General features: G+C 34.6%; 1 pseudogene; it reads right to left on the bottom strand.

Moving 5' to 3' along the window:
• Positions 1-967: 967 nt before the first annotated feature.
• On the bottom strand, positions 968-19,566 carry LOC120205015 (annotated as a pseudogene).
• Between the last annotated feature and the right edge of the window lie 2,373 nt (positions 19,567-21,939).

Below are 21,939 nucleotides of genomic sequence, written 5' to 3' on the forward strand. Positions count from 1 at the left end.
ACCTGCCTAGATCCCAATGGAGTTCAATTCTAAGCTAGGCAATGATGATGATGGGGAAGTAGACAGGGGGAGATACTAGCGACTCGTGGGAAAACTAATTTATCTATCTCACACCCGACCTAATATTGCATTCGGTGTGAATGTCATCAGTCAATATATGCATGCTCCAAAGGAAAAACATTTGGAGGCGGTTTACAGGATGTTAAGGTATTTGAAAGGAACACCGGGTAAAGGTCTTCATTTCAAGAAAAACACCAGTCCTGACATAGAACTTTACACTGATGCTGATTGGGCAGGATCAGTGAGTGACAGACGATCTACAAGTGGTTATTGTCGCTATATGTGGGGAAATCTTGTGACATGGAAAAGTAAAAAACATTCCATTATGGCTCGTAGCAGTACATAAGCAGAATATCGAGCTTTATCTCATTGTATATGTGAAGGAATTTGGTTAAAAATATTAATGAAAGAACTTAAAGTATCATATGTTAAACCTATGAAGGTATATTGTGATAATCAAGCTGCTGTCACTATAGCACATAACCCAGTTCATCACGATCATACTAAACATGTGGAGATAGATCGTCATTTCATTAGAAAGAAGGTAAATTCAGAAGACGTTTGTATCACCTATCTTCCTACTAAGCAACAAGTTGCAGACTTGCTAACTAAAAGTCTAAGTAAGAATGTGTTTGAAGATTTTATTGGCAAACTGAGATTAATAAATATCTACACACCAGCTTGAGGGGAATGATGGAAATCCTAGAATTAAGGGACTGAATCTTCTTCCTTATTTTTAGAAGTTAACTTAATGTAAAATATGTCTCTAATTGTAGTTCCTAATTTTTAGGGATTATTTCCTATTTTTTGCACTAATTCTTACTTTAAAAGATGTAATTTGCTGTTAGAGAAACATCATAATCATTTTTCTCAAATATGTTCAGATGAGACTCTCGTTCTAGTATCCTCAAATATCCATTGGGGCCACGCTTTCATCTGTAGAACCACCTTGATCAGCAGCATTGCCTTGCTAGACAACTGTCTCTTGACCTTTGGCGGTAGCAGGACCTTCTTTATCTGCTGCAATATCAAAGGTATCAATGATTTGTTGTACAATTCCCGAATCCAAAATATGGAACGGTTCTCCGACTCCTACTACAACAATTGAACATACTGAGCTTTTTAGAGTTTCTCTTTACAGGGTCTCTCTTATTGCCATAATAGCATCTTTGACCAGATCATCCCTTGGGGAGTCGGTAAAGTTCTCAAACCTACGTTCCAAGTATGTCTTTGCAGCTTGTGACCGTGATCCAAGCTAGCCACCAACAGGCCAACGCCATAAGGCCGTTTCCAAGAGCGTTGGGTACAAACCTGCCACCAAAATATGATCATGTTCCTTTTCACAATTGCACAAACAAATAAAATTACTACGCTTCTTTAGGAATAAAAATGTTTAACTTTCAAGATATCCATTAGGCTTGGTGCTCGACTAGAATTGCTAATGTTTACCATCAAGACATGAACTATGTTTCTCGGTAATTGTGTTATATTATAGCGTAACAAAACCTGTACAACAAATCCAACAAAAAAAATACAAACAACCAATCCTACTAGAAGGATCAAACCCCAACAACATAAGCTAAAAGAATAAATAACAAACAACATCATCTAAAAGAAAAGAATAAAAGAATACCCAACTAACCCAAACAAATAATAGAAACAAAATCCAAACCACACGCTATAAAGCCTTCATTTTAACCTGTATCTTCTCCCCCAATCTCTTGACCAAATCCATCGCGGGCTCTTATTTCTCTCCTTCCAAACCAAAACAACATAACCATTCCATACCAGCTTAAGTGCACCAACAGTTTTAGACTTGCCCTTCAAACAACAGCAAGCCCACTACTACTCCCCCTTCCAACCCAACACCGGTCTAAAGAGACGAAACTCTTTCAAAACACAATCTCAAACCTGTTTAGAACACATAACAATAAAAAAAAACAAGTGATCTCTTGTTTCCTGTTCAACTAAATAGAGATTACAAGTCCCAATAAAACTTAAGCCATACGAAATCAACTTATTTTTGTAGGGAGTTTGTCTAACACAACCATCCATGCAATGATCAAATTCTTCGGGATATGACCCGAATGCCAAATCAGCTTATCCCACAGCACCTTCTCATTCCTTACCCTGATTGCATTCCAAACCATAGCAACATACCAATCAGAGTCATCCAGGAAGCCATCGATTGAAGCACCCTTGCCCCTCAACTATAACAGATTCCTCCAGACCCGGCCACATCTCTTGGAGCTAAAAACCTGCCAAAAGGATCTGTCCTTAAAAACATAAGCATCGATCCTCGCAATCCAAACAGAACCGTCCTTGAGTAGAACCTTCCTAATCAGTTGGATGAGACAAGCTTGATTCCAACTCTGGATGTCCTTCAAACCAAGCCACCTTCAGATTTTGGCCGACAAATAGCATACCAACCAACCCAAGCCTCCTTCACAGATTTATCCTCCCCTTTCCCAAAAAAAACCTAGCACAAAGCTGATTAATCCTTTTGATGACAACACCAGGTAAAATCAACTACCTACTCTAATAATTTTTATGCTGAAGACAACTGATTAGATAAGTTGGAGTCTCCCCGCATAAGGGAGACGTCGAGCCGTCCAGCTTTGTAACCTTTGAGAGATCCTATCAATAAGCGGCGCACAATCACGAATAGTTAGCTTCCTAGTCATCAAGGGAATACCAAGATATATGATTGGAAGTGACAAGCGTTGTTTTACTATCAAATAAAATTCCTTCTTCTCAGAATAAATAAGGAAATAGAGTAGTAAAGAGAAGTAAAGGTTGATCCACAGGGACTTTAGAGTTGTTGATCTAGAAGGTTTTTTTTATTCTGGTTTTAGGTGAAATTAAAAATAAAATTAGAGGAGAGGAGTTTGTTTTGAAAATTTGTAAAATAAATTAAGAAAGAAGTTAAAAAAATAAACTAGGATGAAAATTCAATTATAATAAAAAAACAGCCTCAGGCTTTGCTTTGCCTCAATTCCAATCGATCATGGAATAAAATTTTCACTTCAGATTATTGTCGGTTACACTGTAACTTGTTTTTCTCTCGTGTAAACCAACAATCCAAAACTATCTTTGAATCTCAGTCCTTATGTGGACTAACTATGACTATCGTCGTCAGCGCCAACTCAGTTTTAAGTTTTGAAAAAACCCAACTCAAACTATGTTGTCTTAATGAGAATCGAGCCTAATATCAATTTTCCTTAGCGGACCGCCGCTTAGTGTGTTCACAGGAAGATAAACTTGCTACCAGACGATTCTTCCTCCCAACTTTAAACCACAACAACATCAAAAACCAACAAACTCCTTTTGATTTAAATTTGATTTTAAATGAAAGGTCGATTGCCAATCCTAATTTCCAGAAAATTAAACATAATGCGATAATCAATGGGTCTTTAAAACAAGGTGTAATGAGGCTTAGGTTAGGGTAGAGAAAAAACCATCATTATTGGTTTAAGTACCAAGACAAGAGATTTACAAATAATTCCCAACTCCATAAAATAAATAAAACCAAACATATAAACATGAACATAAAACATTTTTTTTCGAATCTTCTGTTTTTTTTTCTCGTTTTGTCGTTTTTCTCTGTTGTTTTGTACATTGTATTGCACGAATTTCTATACTATTTAAACCAGTTTTTTTGTTTTCTTTTTTTGTAAAGGTAAAAATAACAAATTAAAGAACATATATCAAATTAAACAACTAATCTACTTATCTTGATAAGAGTAGAAAAGAGATAAAATAAAGACTTAGATTTAATCATGTGGTAAAAACAAAGAAAATGTTAAAGGCTCAAAAAATAGTTCCCTAATGGATATATAAATGGGTAGGCTATTTGGGAAAGAGTGAGGTTAATCGTAAGTGTCTCTATCACATTAAAACATTAAGTCCAACATGTAATTTCGATATGCATTAAGATTACGAGTTCTAGAATATCAAAATTAGTCTAGCACACTCAGCCAAAGAATGAGCAATAATGAAACTATATGCTCGTTAAGCTCAAATCTCACAACGGGTAATACATACTGAGTCAAGAACATCTCCATCAACAAATGCATTAAATATCAATACTTAACAGAAAATTACCAGCTATGTCAATAACAATCATGAAAATTAAATTCGATAAAAGCATAATCACAGTCCAAAAGGAAGCTAAAGTATAGAGTAAATTTTAAGATAGGTAACAAGAGATTTCAACATATCATCATCAGAAAAACTTAATTCCAACTAATTGAACATGCAAGTGAAAAATTTGATAGCAAATTATACCCCCTCGGGTAGACATATTGTCCCAATATGTTAAAAAAACACAAGAGATGAAACAGAAATACTCCCCTGGTCTAATGACGGCTGCGGGCACAACGAGATATACCCAACCGAATGTAAAATAAATTCTCGGCAAGGTTAGTCTTAATGGAGTCGAGGCGTCCATAAACTTCATGGATCTTATTGTGGGTGCTCGGCCGACCCTGGTTGTGGAATGGTCCGAGAAACCCACGACAATCTCCCTCCCGACCACCGTCACCCTTTTTCTACTTAATGCCCACAGTGTCCTCCCATTCAATGCTGAATGCACCACCATCACCTTCCGTCCATTCGGTAGTGCCCAAACAACCTGAGGTAAATTCTTCACCTCTTAATATTGAACAATTATTAATGTGACATCCTGCTTTTGGATATACAGAAGATTTTCGAGCAAGGCTTCCCAATCCCGCCAGCTGCTACTTAAGCTTCCTCATCTCACCAACACGTCGGGCAATAACCATCGTCCCCTTCCTTTTATGCTCACATGGATAACATACCTGATCACGCCGGCTATTCAAGAGATATCGCCAGTGTCGAACCTATTCGATTCCAATCAAAGAAGTCTTGCAAGGATACTTAAAGTTTGATGAGGATGAGTCTTGGCGGTTTGACAACATCCGACACCGTCAATTTCATGTTTGCAAGAACATTCCTTCACGAACTCTTGACACTTTACACGTGCAAGAATCTGCTTCGAATTATTTTGCTACTAATGGTTGGACATTGTATCCCAAGATTAGATGTAGCAATTACTACAAATTAGTTTTTGAATTTTATGCTACGTTTACATTCTTATAGCATCAAGTCATTTTTATCGACTCACCTGATGTTATTTCATTTCGATTGCTTGTCCAATATTTTCGGATGTTTGTTAATGATTTTTCTTTTTCTATGGGATTCGTGACGGATGTCATGGATCATGGTTATCTAACCACTTTGCTTGAGATTCCTCAGGATTTTGATGCTGATATAGCTTATAAGGAACTTAAAGGTTCGACAGGGGTCCAATTCAATGCGCGCACAATGAAAGTATGGCATATCCATGACCCACCCTTCATTATATTCATCGATTTTGGCATACAACTACTTCGGACGTAATGACACTACATCCTCATTAAGGTCAAATTATTCTTTTTGTGGTGTATACAAACCGACACAAAGGTAAACTTGGGCTTTTGGTTTGCCCACACCTTTGAGCGTGTTGTGTGGTCCGATCGCCCACTTATTATTGTTCCTTACATAACTCACCTTGCATCTCGTCTTTTTTCCCTTGACATTTGATATTGCACAGTTCACTTATGCTTTTTCTATGGATGCTTTAGATGCTAGGTGCTTGGACACCATGGGGCTCTTTGCCAGCACTCCCGACACCCCTTATATTGTTCCTCCCGGCACTATTATGCCTCGCAATCAACAAGTTTATCTCCGGAGGACCACTTGGCCAAACACCCACACAATGAGATCCATGATGTTCATGGATGCCTCAACTCCAACGAGGCTAACCTTGCTAAGATTTTATCTTACCTTCGGCCGGGTACATCTGTCGTGGCCGCGGCTGCAGCTATCATTAGACCAGATCAGTATTTTTGTTCCCTCTCTTGTGCTTTTATTTACATATTGGGACAATATGTCTAAGTGGGGTAGAATTTGCTATCAATTTTTTCGCTTACTTGTTCGATTAGTTGGAATTATGTTTTTTTCTGAAGTTGGTGTGTTTAAATCCCTTGTTGCCTATCTTGAAATTTACTCTATACTTTAGCTTCCTTTTGGATCATGACCATTCTTTTATCGAACTTAATTTGCATGATGGTTATTGGCATACTTGGTGATTTTTTGTTAGTATTGATATTTCATACATTTATTGATGGAGATGTTCTTGACTCAGTACATGTTACCCATTCTTGTGAGATTTGAGCTTAACGAGCATATAATTTCATTCTTGCTCATTGTTTGACTAAGTGTATCTGACTAATTTTGATATTCTATACACGTAATCTTAATGCGTATCAAGACTACATGTTGGACTTAACGTTTTAATGTGATAAGGACACTTAAGATTAAACCCACTCTTTTCCAAATACCCTACCCATTTATATATCAATTAGTGAACCAATTTTTGAGCTTTTATCATTTTCTTTGTTTTTACCACATGATTAAACTCAAGTCTATAGTTTTATCCCTCTTTTCTACCCTTATCAAAACAAGTATATTAGTTGTTTAATTTGATGTATGTTCTTTAATTTGTTATTTTTACCTTTACAAAAAAAGGAAAAAATGGTTCGAACTATAACAGCCTTAATACCAGGTTAGTGACTAAATTGAAAAACTTCAGAATTTGGTAATTAAAGCAGAATAATTGAATAGTATTGTAATTTGGTTTAGGGTTAAATTGCAAGGAAGATGGACTTGAAGGATAGAATAGTCATTTGCATGGAAAAATAATTAAAGAAGAGATATTTATATATTAACTCCACGTGGAAGAGAAGAAAGAAAAACAAGGCTCCAGAGTTCTCTTCTTCTCTTCTTTCTCCTCACGTGAAGAAGGCAAAACAAAGGTGAGATTTCTTAAAAGCTAATGGTTTGCTGAAATGTAAGTCTGGTTTTGATCCTTAGATGTTAATTAAGCTTATGGAAAGCTTAATTTGTTTTAAAGTAACAATATTAAGAAGTTGATAAGTTGAATTTGAAGATAAATTTGACTTGTCATCCTGCTAATTAAGGAATATGAAGTGTTAGAATTGTATTTAGAACATATTGAAATTTGAGTATGATTCTTGAATTACATATGAGGGATATCATTTTGAGGTTAAAGATAATTTCCATGGATATAAGTTAGTTTAAGTAATGATGGTTGGGTTTCATGATATGATAGGGGTTTAAATAGAAGAATTGAGTGATTTTCGGGCTTAAAATACAAATTCTGGGTTGTGTGCATCGATTCACATTCAATGTGTATCGATGCACTATCAAATAATTGAACATCGAATGCAATTAGTGCATCGATGCACCTGCTTAAAATACAAACTTCGAATGAGATTTATGCACCGATGCATAGATAGTGCATCGATGCACCCGTCAAGGGATGCATCGATACATGGTATAGTGCATCGATGCATACCTTCATTAAAAGATAAAAATAGTTTTCTTTTTAGCCTAAGGAGTGATAGTTTAGAATATATCAATTAGTATACTAATATGTATCAATGTATTACTATGTAGATTTAGAATGTAATCTCATTCTGGAACAATCGAGGGATTAGAATTGAGTCAAAGCAAGGCTAAGGTGAGTGCCCATACTGGATAGAATTGTATGGAGATAAGACTTGCGATAAGTCTATATCTTATAGTTGAATTCCTGATTTTATATTCATGTACATGCATCCACATATATATATTGGATACAGTGATCTCATGTATAGTTCATTTATACTTTAATATGATATTATATGAAAGAATGAAATTGTCAGAGGATCAATCCAGGTATGTGAAATAATGAAAGTGATCACATGTGTGTATATGAAGTGAAATACATGTTTATATGAAAAGTGATGAGAAGATATGAAAAGGAGAAATATATTCATATTTAAGCCCATGTGAGTTAATATGAGAGCTGTAGGTATAATTGGCATGCCAAGAGTCGAGGGTTCTACGTGGTCATTTGGGACATATATGTAATTCTGTGGAACATATATGTGGTACTTTGGTACACTTATTTGGTTCATTGTATTATGTATATGGTTCTTAAAGAGTGGTCCTTCGGGACATATATAGTGGTCCTTCGGGACATAGTGGTTCTTTGGAATAATCAGTGGTCCTTCGGGACAAATATTCAGTGCCCATTGAGGGAATTATACGAGCTGTGGTGACAGCATATCACACAACCTCTTTGTACTCACATACCTTTGTTCTCAATAATGTACATGGGCAATCTAAAGATAAATTAAAGTGAAATTAGCAAAAAAATATGTCTTATATGTGTATGTTATCATTATATATGTTATAGTATAATAAATATATTCAAGTTAAGATGTCATGATCAATGGAAAGAATGCATGTTCATAAATTCATTGTTATACATGCGTATATATATATTTATGTTATGCCTCACTAAGTCTATGACTTAACGTGTAAGTGATTTAAACGTATGTACCAAGAATCGAGAAGAATAGAAATAGGAGTGGCAATAACAGCAGCACTGCCAGAAGATCAGATCAGAAGTAACTGATAAAGTATGTATGTTGTCGTGTATAATATGTTGGCATGTAAGTAAAGTGTCAGTTATGAATGCTCTGATCAATTTTGGTTGTTTTAGTCATGTCATGTAAGTAAACCGCTTTTATCTTAATGAAAGTTTTAAATTTTCTTGATTTTTTGTCAAGAGTCAAAGGTTGAAAAGTCAATGTGACACATCTGACTTATATCTGGGTCGGGTACGGGCTGAGGATATTACATTTAATGGTATCAGAGCTATGGTTTAGTCGATTCTCGGCATAAACCGAAGTCTAGAGTGTCCTATAAAGTATACATGTCAACAAAATAGTGAAAACTTCTGATCTGATACCAAAGTAAGTATGTTGTTTTGCTGATAGAATGATATGGGTATATTTTTATAGATGTCCAGATATGGTAGCTCTAGAAGTGAAGCGGGAGGAAATAGGTCCGCTGAAAGAAGTAATTCACCTGCCCTGGCCAGGCAGAGTGAAGATCAGGCACCCTCTGGAGTGCCTGTAAGTGATCAAGATGTGTTCTTTAGAACACTGGACGCGGTATTGGCAAGTTTTCAACCTTCTGTTACTTCAACTCCAAGAATGAATGTTGCAAAGGAGTTGAAGGGTTTAGGAGCACCAGAGTTTAGAGGTAAAGCCGAAGAAGTTCTTGTTGCTGCGGATCTTTGGCTTAATGACGTGAAAATCATGCTTGAGGGACTTCATTGTTCCGATGTTGATAAGCTAGATGGAGTAGTTTCCTTGCTGAGAGGGCAAGCACGGATTTGGTGGACAAATGTTACACTGAGAATGACTAGTGATCAGGTAACATGGTCCTTGTTTCTAGAGGAATTTAAGCATAAATATATCGGAGATCAGTTCATCCAACAGATGAAGCAAGAGTTTATGAATTTAAAGCAATGAAATCGTACAGTGTAGGAGTATGAATGTGAATTCAACAAGTTGAGCCGTTTCGCTGCGGAGTTAATTCCTACAGAGAAGGATATTTACGATTGGTTTATTGAGGGATTGCGTCCTTGCCTGAAAGATATGTTTATTGTGTTGAATTTATCTTTGTTTCAAGAAGTGGGAAACCGTGCTAAAGCTCTAGAAAGAGCTTAAAATGAGAGGTTCGGAGATTCTCGAGTTCAGACTTCGAAAAGATCGGGCGCATCATCAAGTGTTGCGCCATAAAAAGGGGCAGAGATGTGAGTTCTCGACCCCAAGCGAGATCAGAGTCAGTTGTATCTTCTGCAAGGGGATCAAATCAGATGAGGGGTCGACAGACACAGTCAGTGGGATCCGGAGCCGGAAGATCTAACCCGAGCCAAGTCAGACAATGTCCATATTTGTGGAAAGAATCACTCGAGGATTTACATGATGATTTATGGAGCATGTTTTAAATGCGGGGACACCAGATATTTTGTTCGGGATTATCCTATGTTAGCAGGTGAATCTGCTCAGCTAGAGAGGTCCACATCGGCTACCCAGAGAGGAAGAGGTAGAGGCAAAGGAAGAAGTCAATCAGAGTCATCAGCTCCGCAAGAAATACGTTCTACAGCTCGTATATATATAATCTCAGGACTAGCGAGGATAGAGATGACCAGGATAGAGATGACCTAGAGATAATAACAGGTATCTTCCAATTGTATGACAAGAATGTGTTTGTATTGATTGATTCGGGGTCTACATATTCTTATATTTGCAGTAAGTTAGTGAAAGAATTGAATATTTTGTTAGAATCTACTAGCAGTGAAGTAATAGTGACTAATCTGTTAGGACGCAGTGCTCAAGTCAATATGGTGTGTCGAGGGTGTCCCATACGGATTCATGGAATTAAATTCCCTGCTAATCTGATGGAATTACCTTTTGACGAATTCGAGGAAATACTGGTAATGGACTGGTTATATCGTTACTATGCTAATGTTGACTGTAGACTAAAAAGCGTAACGTTGAGAAGTTCAAAAGGTATAGAAGTTATTGTATTTAGTGAAGGATGGAACCCGTTGGCTAATGTAATATCAGTGATGTCGGCAAAGAAGTTATTACTACAGGGATGTCAAGGGTTTATTACTAGTGTGCTGGATGTGAGAGCTAAAGAGAGGGGATTTGAAGAAATTCCTATAGTCAGAGAGTTTTGTGACATTTTTCCTACAGAGTTACCGAGTTTGCCTCAAGACAGATAAGTCGAATTTCAGATTGAAGTCATGTCGAGGACTGTACCTATTGCCATGTCACCATACAGAATGGCCCTAAAAGAATTACAAGAATTAAAGATTCAATTACAAGAATTATTGGACAAAGGGTTTATCAGACCGAGTGTCTCACCATGGGGAGCTCCAGTTTTGTTCTTAAAAAAGAATGATGAATCCATGCATCTTTGCATTGATTATAGGCAACTCAATAAAGTGACCATTAAGAACAAGTATCCATTCCCCCAAATTGACGATTTATTTGATCAGTTAAAGGGAGCTTCAGTGTTTTAAAAAATTGATTTACGTTCTGGTTATCATCAATTAAAGATTCAAGATAAAGATATTCCAAATACGACATTCAGAACGAGATATGGTCACTATGAGTTTATCATAATGCCGTTTGGAGTTATGAATGCATCGGCTGCTTTCATGGATTTGATGAACCGAATATTCCAACCCTATTTGGATCGATTCATTATTGTATTCATTGATGATATTTTAGTGTATTCGAAGTTGGAAGAAGAGCATAGTTTACATTTGAAGATCGTTCTACAGACTTTGAGAGAAAAGAAGCTTTATGCCAAACTCTCTAAATGTGAATTTTGGTTGAAGGAAGTGATGTTTCTAGGACATGTGATTTCTGCGGAAGGAATTTGAGTGGATCCTCAAAAGATCAAAGCCATTTTAGAATGGGAAGTTCCAAAGAATGTATCAGATGTCCAGAGTTTTCTAGGGTTAGCTGGCTATTACCGAAGGTTCGTTAAAAACTTTTCAATAATAGCATTACCCCTAACCAAGTTATTGAGGAAAGAGGTAAAATTTTCTTGGACTCCAGAGTGCCATGAGAGTTTTGAAAAACTAAAGAGGATTTTAACAGAAGCTCCAGTATTGATTCAACCCAAATATGGCAAAAATTATGTAGTGTACAGTGATGCGTCTCATAACGGGTTGGGATGCGTGTTAATGCACGAAGACAAAGTGGTGGCCTATGCTTCGAGGCAACTAAAACCGCACGAGAAGAATTATCCAACGCATGATCTGGAGATGATTGTGGTAGTTTTTGCTCTTAAGATTTGGTGTCACTACTTGTATGGTGAACGATGCTATTTGTATACAGACCATAAGAGTTTGAAATACTTGATGACTCAGAAGGAGTTAAACTTAAGACAGAGAAGATGGGTGGAATTCCTAAAGGATTATGATGTAGTGATTGATTTCCATCCAGGAAAATAGAACGTGGTAGCGGATGCCTTAAGTCGAAAGACGTTTGCAGCCTTACGAGCTTCGGATGCCAGACTATCGTTAAGAGGAGATGGTGCCATATGTGCGGAATTGACTCTCAAGCCATCATGGCTAGATCGAATCAAAGAATTGCAAGCTGAAGATGAAAAGTGTTTAAAGAAGTTACAGTAGAAAAGGAATGGAGAGGCCACATATTATGTAATGAAAGCTGATGGGAACTTATATTATCAAGGGAGGTTGGTGATTCCAGATGATGATGAGTTAAAGAAAACTTGTTAACGGAAGCTCATGGTAGTCCATTGACTATGCATCCGGGAGGAAATAAAATGTATATGGATCTCAAGAGTCAATATTGGTGGCCTGGAATGAAGAGAGATATTACGAAATTCGTATCCAAATGTTTGACGTATCAGCAAGTCAAAGTTGAACATCAGGTTCCGTCCAGACTGTTACAACCTATGTCTATTCCTCAGTGGAAATGGGAGAATGTAACAATGGATTTTGTAACGGGGTTACCTTTGACTCCGAATAAAAGAGATTCCATCTGGGTGATTATAGATAGATTGACTAAGTCAGCTCATTTTATTCCGGTATGAGTTGATTTTACCATGGACAAGTATGCAGAGTTGTACATCAGGGAGATTATACGTCTACATGGAGTACCTATTTTTATTGTTTCGGATTGAGATCCTAGATTTACTTCACGATTTTGGAAATCATTACATAAAGCGTTGGGGACCCGGTTGAATTTTAGTACAGCGTTTCATCCTCAAACCGATGGGCAATCGGAGAGAACAATCCAAATTTTGGAAGATATGTTGAGAGTTTGTGTTATCGAGTTCAAAGGATTATGGGAAAGGTACTTGCCTCTTGCTGAATTCGCGTACAACAATAGTTATCAATCAAGCATCAAAATGGCTCCCTATGAAGCTCTTTATGGAAGAAAATGGCGTACGCCTTTAAATTGGTTCGAGCTTAAAGACAAAGAAATTCTAGGTCCGGAGTTGATCCAAGAAGTGGAAGAAAAAATTCAAGTAATTCAAAATAATCTCAAAGCAGCAACTGATATACAGAAATCATACACGGATTTAAAGAGAAAAGAGATAGAATATCAAGTTGGAGATAAAGTGTTTCTCAAAGTATCTCTATGGAAGAAAGTTTTGAGGTTTGAACATAAAGGAAAACTTAGTCCTAGATTCATCGGACAGTATGAGATCGTAAAGAGAGTTAGACCAGTGGCATATCAGCTGGCGTTGCCACTTGAAATGGAGAAAATTCACAATGTCTTTCATGTCTCAATGTTTCGGAAGTATCGATCTGATCCCTCCCACATCGTGTCACCAGAAGAGGTTGAGGTTCAACCGGATTTGACTTATGAGGAGAAACTGGTTAAAATCTTAGCTCACGAGGTTAAGCAACTAAGAAACAAGACCATTTCATTAGTTAAAGTATTATGGAGGAATCACAAGATAGAAGAAGCAACATGGGAACGTGAAGAGGACATGAGGATTCAATACCCCTATCTCTTCACATAATGAAAATTCGAGGATGAATTTTCTTAAGGGGGAGATTTGTAACAGCATCAATAGCGGGTTAGTGACTAAATTGAAAAACTTTAGAATTTGGTAATTAAAGCAGAATAATTGAATAGTATTGTAATTTGGTATATGGTTAAATTGCAAGGAAGATGGAATTGAAGGATATAATAGTCATTTGCATGGAAAATAATTAAAGAAGAGATATTTATATATTAACTCCACGTGGAAGAGAAGAAAGAAAAACAAGGTTCCAGAGTTCTCTTCTTCTCTTCTTTCTCCACACGTGAAGAATGTAAAACAAAGGTGAGATTTCTTAAAAGCTAATGGTTTGCTGAAATTTAAGTCTGGTTTTGATCCTTAGATGTTAATTAAGCTTATGGAAAGATTAATTTGTTTTAAAGTAACAAGATGAAGAAGTTATAAGAGATTAAAGAAAATGGGGTTTTAAATGAATTTATGGAAAAGAGTTGATAAGTTGAATTTGAAGATAAATTTAACTTGTCATCCTGCTAATTAAGGAATATGAAGTGTTAGAATTGTATTTAGAACATATTGAAAATTGAGTATGATTCTTGAATTACATATGAGGGATAGGATTTTGAGGTTAAAGATTATTTTCATGGATATAAGTTGGTTTAAGTAATGATGGTTGGGTTTAATGACATGATAGGGGTTTAAATAGAAGAATTGAGTGAAGAATTGATGATTTTCGGGCTTAAAATACAAATTTTGGGATTTAATGACATTGAATGTGCATCGATGCACTATCAATTAATTAAACATCGAATGCAATTAGTGCATCGATGCACCTGCTTAAAATACAAACTTCGAATGGGATTTATGCACCGATGCATAGATAGTGCATCGATGCACCCGTCAAGGGATGCATCGATACATGGTATAGTGCATCTATGCATACCTTCATTAAAAGATAGAAATAGCTTTCTTTTTAACCTAAGGAGTGATAGTTTAGAATATATCAATTAGTATACTGATATGTATCAATGTATTACTATGTAGATTTAGAATGTAATCTCGTTCCGGAACAATCGAGGGATTAGAATCGAGTTAAAGCAAGGCTAAAGTGAGTGCCCATACTGGATAGAATTGTATGGAGATAAGACTTGCGATAAGTCTATCTCTTATAGTTGAATTCATGATTTCATATTTATGTACATGGATCCACATAAATATATTGGATACAGTGATTTCATGTATAGTTCATTTATGCTTAATATGATATTATATGAAAGAATGAAATTGTCAGAGGATCAATCCAGGTATGTGAAATAATGAAAGTGATCACATGTGTCTATATGAAGTGAAATACATGTTTATATGAAAAGTGATGAGAAGATATGAAAAGGAGAAATGTATTCATATTTAAGCCCATATGAGTTAATATGAGAGTTGTAGGTATAATTGGCATGCCAAGAGTCGAGGGTTCTACATGGTCATTCAGGACATATATATAATTCTGTGGAACATATATGTGGTACTTTGGTACACTTATTTGGTCTATTGTATTATGTATATGGTTCTTAAGGAGTGGTCCTTCGGGACATATACAGTGGTCCTTCGGGACATAGTGGTTTTTCGGAACAATCAGTGGTCTTTCGAGACAAATATTCAGTGCCCCTTGAGGGAATTATACGAGCTGTGGTGACAACATAGTGCACAACTTCTATGTACTCACATACCTTTGTTCTCAATAATATACATGGGCAATCCAAAGATAAATTAAAGTGAAATTAGCATAAAAATATGTCTTATATATGCATGCTATCATTATATATGTTATAGTATAATAAATATATGCAAGTTAAGATGTCATGATCAATGGTAAGAATGCATGTTCATAAATTCATTGTTATACATGCGTATACATATATTTATGTTATGCCTCACTAAGTCTATGACTTAGCATGTAAGTGATTTACATGTAGGTACCAAGAATCGAGAAGAACAGAAATAGGAGTGGCAATAACAGCAGCACTGCCAAAAGATCATATCAGAAGTAACTGATAAAGTATGTATTTTGTCGTGTATAATATGTTGGCATGTAAATAAAGTGTAAGTTATGAATGCTCTGATCAATTTTGGTTGTTTTAGTCATGTCATGTAAGTAAACCGCTTTTACGTTAATGAAAGTTTTAAATTTTCTTGATTTTTCGTCAAGAGTCAAAGGTTTAAAAGTCAATGTAACACCTCAGACTCGTATCCGGGTCGGGTACGGGCTAAGGATGTTACATGACCAGTGCAGAATTCTGTGCGATACAATGCACAAAATAGCAGAGAAAAAAAACCAGAGAAAAATGAAAAAAAAAGCAAAAAATGAAAAAAAAAATGAAAAAGATTCAAAAAAATGTTTTATGTTTATGTTTATATGTTTGCTTTTATTTATTTTATGGAGTTAAGAATTATTTGTAAATATCTTGTCTTGGTACTTAAACCAATAATGATGGCTTTTTCCCTACCCTAACCTAAGCCCCTTTACACCTTGTTTTAAAGACCCCTTGATTATTGCATTATGTTCACTTTTAGTAGTGGAGACTTGATTGGATTCCAAGCCTATGGTAATATCCTAATTAGTTTCGGTTTGAGTGATTTACTTTTACCTTAAACACTTTGAGCGGAAATGAGTGAATCTTTGTGAGGTATTAAGTCATGTTTCATTGAAGTTAACAAATAATCGAGGATATCTTGCTTTGCTTAAAATTTTCTTAGTTGTGTATTTGTTTGATTGCACTTTGAGTTCAGCAATTGTCATGGTCTTAATTCATTTGGAAGTTTGAGAAATAAAGTGAGATTAAAAATGACAACTTGCGATTTTGATGTGTTGATTAAGGAATGCTTGAGGACAAGCATTGAATAACCGAGGGGGGAATTTGATATGTGGTTTATTTAGTTATTTTGTCTTTAATTTGTTCCTTGATTATTATTTTATGTTGTTAATTTGTTCATTTTAATTCATTTTCCGTGTAAGACATTAGATTCTAAAAATTGCATTAAAAGGGCGAAATTATTTTATTTTGAAGTCAAGGATGGATTGCTGGGCATGACGTGTCTGACGTGGCATCTAATCAGCAGCTTCCAAAAGGCCCAGTCAGCAGCTTCCAAAAGGTCCAGTCAGCGCTTCTAGAATGACGAACGCATCAATAGTATTTTTGAAATTCGAATTAGGAATTATCTCTTGTTTCTAAGATTTAATTTGAATATTTTCTAAGAATGATCTTTTCATCATATTTAGGGTTTTAGAAAGCTATAAATATCCTCTCAGGGTAAGCTTGAAAAAATATTCATACTTACTTTTTTTCTTTGCTTTTGGGTTTTATCAAAATTTTCTTTTCTTTCTTTATTTTCCAAGCTTTATTTTATTTTTATTTTCTTTAAAATGCTAAGTATGATTGTCATACTTAGCTAATTTTTTTAATAAGCTAAGGGCTGAAGCGATCACTCAATTTCGATTGTGAGAATTTAAAAGCACCTAATACATTCGGGTTATATTCTCAATTTTCTAGAAACTAGGATTGACAATAAGACTTTCCTTTAAAAATCAAAACGCTTTTAAATCAAAAAGTTGATGTTGGTTCGGATGTTATTCTGGTTTAAAGTTGGGAGGAAGAATCGGTTGGTAGCAAGTTCAACTTCCTGTGAACACACTTAGCGGCAGTCCGCTAAGGGAAATTGAAATCGGGCCGATTCTAATTGAGACAACATACTCGGAGTTGGGTTTTCCCAAAACTTAAAACTGAGTTGGCGTTGATGATGATAGTCGTAGTTCGTCCACATAAGGACTGGAACTCAAAGATAGCTTTTGGATTATCGGTTTACAAGAGAGAAAAACAAGTTACAGGGTTTGGGCCCTGTAGACTGTAACCGGCAGTTATCCGAAGTGAAAATCTTATTCAATGATTGGTTGGAATCGAGGCAAAGCAAAAGCCTGAGATTGTTTTTATTATAATTGAATTTTCATCCTAGTTTATTTTCTTAATTTTCTTCTTAATTTATTCTACAATTTTTCGAAATGAACTTCCCCCAATTTTATTTTCAATTTCACTCAAAACCATAATAAAAAAGGTCTTCTAGATCAACAACTCCAAAATTTCTGTGGGCCTATCCTTACTTCTCTTTACTACTCTCTTTTCCTTATTTATTCTAAGAAGAAGAAACTTTATTTGACAGTAAAACGCCGCTTGTCAAATTGAGTGTCCCATTTTTAATGCCCAAATCATCATGAATAACCTGTAAATCCTCCTCATCCATACCCAAGGAGAAAATTTAAGTCTTCCTCATATTCATTTGCAACCCCGAGAACTCATAAAACAGACCCATGATGGACCAAACCCTCAAGACCGAGTCCAAAGACCCTTTCGTGAAGACCAACAGATCATCCCAAAAAGAAGGTCGGTGAGACCACACGATGACACTCATAAACAAGTTTTCATTTAATTGGAATTTTAAAAAATAAAATACCACAAGATAAAAACAAAAACACAATAGTACAAAGAGAAGATTTTATCAACAATCATATTTAATACCCAGATGACAAACAATTAACATTAAACCTTCTAATATGTAACTAAATTATGAACACACTGTTAATACCTTTGAGAAATATAAGAAATTTGACCAGTGAATTTAATGGGTTAGCGCAGGACAGTAAGGCTTAAATTCAACTTTTACATCAACAAATACACGGAGTCCATATCAAGTGATCCCTGTGGTCGGAAAAATGCGACTCTATTATATAATTTACACCAGCACAACTAAACCTGAGCATGGTATGCCAAGCTCTTGGGTATGGGGCTAAAACCATTAGGTCATTCCAACCTCAATATAGCTTCAATTCTAATATCCTCTCGAGCATTTATCGAATAAGTGCAAGCTAGGAATCAAAACAGTTATTGGAACACACGCATAACCATCAACAATCTTTTAAAGTTATATTTGTTTATCAGATTATCCTTTGCCTGCATTCTAACGCGAAGTTTGGCAGTAAATAGAAAGCAAATATGATATTGTGGACCGAGTCACTTTATACCAAGTACACTCAAAACAAAGTCTCACCCTCAACTTCCAAGTAAAGCTCTCTAAAATGCATACGAACCATGAAATGGAACATGGAAACTACCTCAATTGTAGTCATTTTCTATTCATATCATATTAGTCCTTATTATTAATTTAATTTTTCTTTTTTTACAGATAGGTCAGTGGGATATTATATTACATTGTTAATCATCCACTGGTTATAATTCTCAAATTACTTGATCTATCAAGGTTTCCTACAATAAAGTCTCATATGTGAACTAATTCTCATTCAGAACAGCATTCTAGTTGAGTCAATAACAAATCATGCAGTTTTAATTTATTTAAAGCATTACTGGAAACCCTCATACTCATAGTTGTCAATACTTCAGCAAAGATCCATTTAGGGTTTCAAAACCTAAAGCAACTTCCCATCTCTAACAAAAAACCCAAATAATCAGCACCATTCATTGGTTTAAGTGTACTGAAGATTAAAGTTTAAAGATTGGATATTTTAGGAAATTAAAAAGACCTGTGCTTTATCGGCGAGCTGGACGACGAGTCTCCCAGCAGGATGCGGTGACTCGTAAGTGAAGCTGTAATTGATACATTCGTTTCGCATATACCGAGAGAGCACGCGACCGTCGGCAGTGAGACCAGCGATGGCTACGCCAATGTGGTCGTCGACTTTGAATATCTTCTTCTGGTGAGAAGACAACTCGGAATTAGCTTTATTGACGCAGCCCAAGACAACATGGGTCTTGGATCGGAGGCCAATCGCCGCCGAACCTTGCTTCACGGCGTCCATCGCATACTCCACTTGGAACAACCGCCCAGCTGGGCTCCATGTAGTGACGTCGGTATCGTACTGGTTCCTGAACATTTTCCGTACGACACCGATTCAAATTGATATCTTTCTTCCACTGAATAACTTTGCTTTTCAACTTTCACTACGTCTCACTGAGGCTATTTTAAGAGGGTAAAAAAAAGGAAACTGAACACCAAAAACAAAATAGAAATAGCCCCCTTCGATGGTTCCACAACTCGGTTTACTCAACAAGTAGACAAGGCAACTGCTGTATATCGTTTTCGGTCGTGTAGTAACTAAACCGACCAACAGGCCTGTAGTATCCGGTTTGCACATTTAGCAAATATGCTGTCAGGCCTGATATTTTGGTAATGGGCAGATTGGATTATATTTTAAAAAAATATTTTTAAAATAAATCTGTTAAAATTATATTTATATGCATTTACTCATCAAATTAAAAAAAATTAATCACTTACGTTACCATTTTATTTAGTTTTTATCACTTATGTTATCGATTGTTACATTTTACTCGCTAAGTCATTAGTGACTATTAGTTTAATGACATGACAAGTTAGTAAAAATATTTAATTTTACTGGTCAACAGAATTTCTTTTATGTTTTCTGGAAAATGACTTACTGTTCCGTAAGTTATTTTCCGAACTTTTCACTTCAAAGAATAAATACTCAAAATAATTTTATTTTATGAATTTAATATTAATAAAATATTTTAATATAATTTTAATCAAAATATTAATTATTAAAATATTTAAAATATATTTATTAATATTTCTAATAATATAATATAATATTTTTAATATTATAATAAAATAATCAATTATATTATAATAATATAAGATATTATATTTTTATTTTAATAATATTATTAAATTATTAATAATGAATAATATTATTTATAAATTTAATATTAATATAATAATCTAATAATATTTTAATAAAGATATAATATAACACTATTATTTTAATAAATAATTAATATAATTTATAATATTTTTATTGCAATAAAATATACCAATATTAATATTTTAATTAATAAAATTATAAAAATAATATTTAATAATAAATAAATTATTTTCATATTTTAAAAATAATATTATTAAGTTTTTATGATAAATAATATTATTTATTGTATTTAATATTTGTAATAAATAATTTTTAAAAAATTCATCAACTAGTGGAAAAATGGTTTAAACAACATATTCCAAACATCGTAAAATATTTTCTAAAAAATATTTTTCAGAAAATGTAATTCATTTTTACGGAAAACATTTTCAATGAAACAAACGTATCCTTATATTTGTATGCATTTACTCGTCAAATTAAAAAAATTAATCACTTACGTTATCATTTATGTTATCGATTGTTCCATTTTACTCACTAAGTCGTTAGTGTTTGTTAGTTTGATGACATGACAAGTTAGTAAAAATATTTAATTTTTTATTTAACGCTTGAACTTTAGGTATAATATTATTTTGATCCTGAATTTTAGATGTAATATCATTTTGACCAGTAAACTTTAGAAAAAAATATTAATTTGATCCTTGAATTTGATCAAAATTTTTCAGTTCATCATTGTCACCGCAGATTAAACTTATGAAACAATTGAGAATTGATTTTTCTTAGTGATGTAAAATCGGGTAATCATTCAGGTTTCAGTCGGATCCTGTCAGGTAGGGTAAAATCGGATACAGGTCAAGTCAGGTAAATTTGATGCTTCGACTCGGATCAGGTTAGGTCCAAGTTAAATTAAGTCAGGTCATTTTCAGGTTGATTTGACATCAGGTACAGGTCGGATTACTTTCAGTTCAGATCGATGTCAGTTCATGTCAAACAGTTCATGTCCGGAGCAGTTAAAAAGCAAGTTAATTCAGGTTCGGATAGACTTCAGGTAGATCTCGTTCAGATCGGGTCACATCATTGGCAGAGAAAATTCAGGTCGAATCTCTATCAAATACGATTGAGTTCAAATCGGGTTAATTTTTATTTTTGGATTAATTATTTTCGTCTTTCATGAACATTGAATTGCAATTTGTAATTGTATATGATTTAGAGTAAATTACTAAGAATATAAATAATCATGGTTCAATTTTATGAAAATTACAAATTTAAGAATTAAATTGAACAAATATGAAATTACAAATTAAAATATAAATAAATTAAACAACACATATTGATGAGGGATCAAAACGAAATAATTTTAAATTGTGAGGTTGAAATTAATACAAAAAAGTACTAAATTATACCCATTTAAAAAGTTATGGGCCAATTAAAAATGTAAATAAGTAATAAGTATGGGTCAATTTCAGATGCAAATATAATTTGGAGGATTAAATTGAATAAATATGAAATTATAAATAAAAATTTAAATAAATTAAACAACACAAAGGGATCAAATCGAAATAATTTTAAATTGTGAGGTTGAAATTAATACAAAAAAGTACTAAATTATACCCATTTAAAAAGTTACGGGCCAATTAAAAAATATAAATAAGTAATAAGTATGAGTCAATTTCAGATGCAAA

This window comes from Hibiscus syriacus, unplaced genomic scaffold, assembly GCF_006381635.1.
Source record: "Hibiscus syriacus cultivar Baekdansim isolate YM2019G1 unplaced genomic scaffold, ASM638163v2 tig00012036_pilon, whole genome shotgun sequence".
In the NCBI taxonomy this organism is placed as follows: domain Eukaryota; kingdom Viridiplantae; phylum Streptophyta; class Magnoliopsida; order Malvales; family Malvaceae; genus Hibiscus; species Hibiscus syriacus.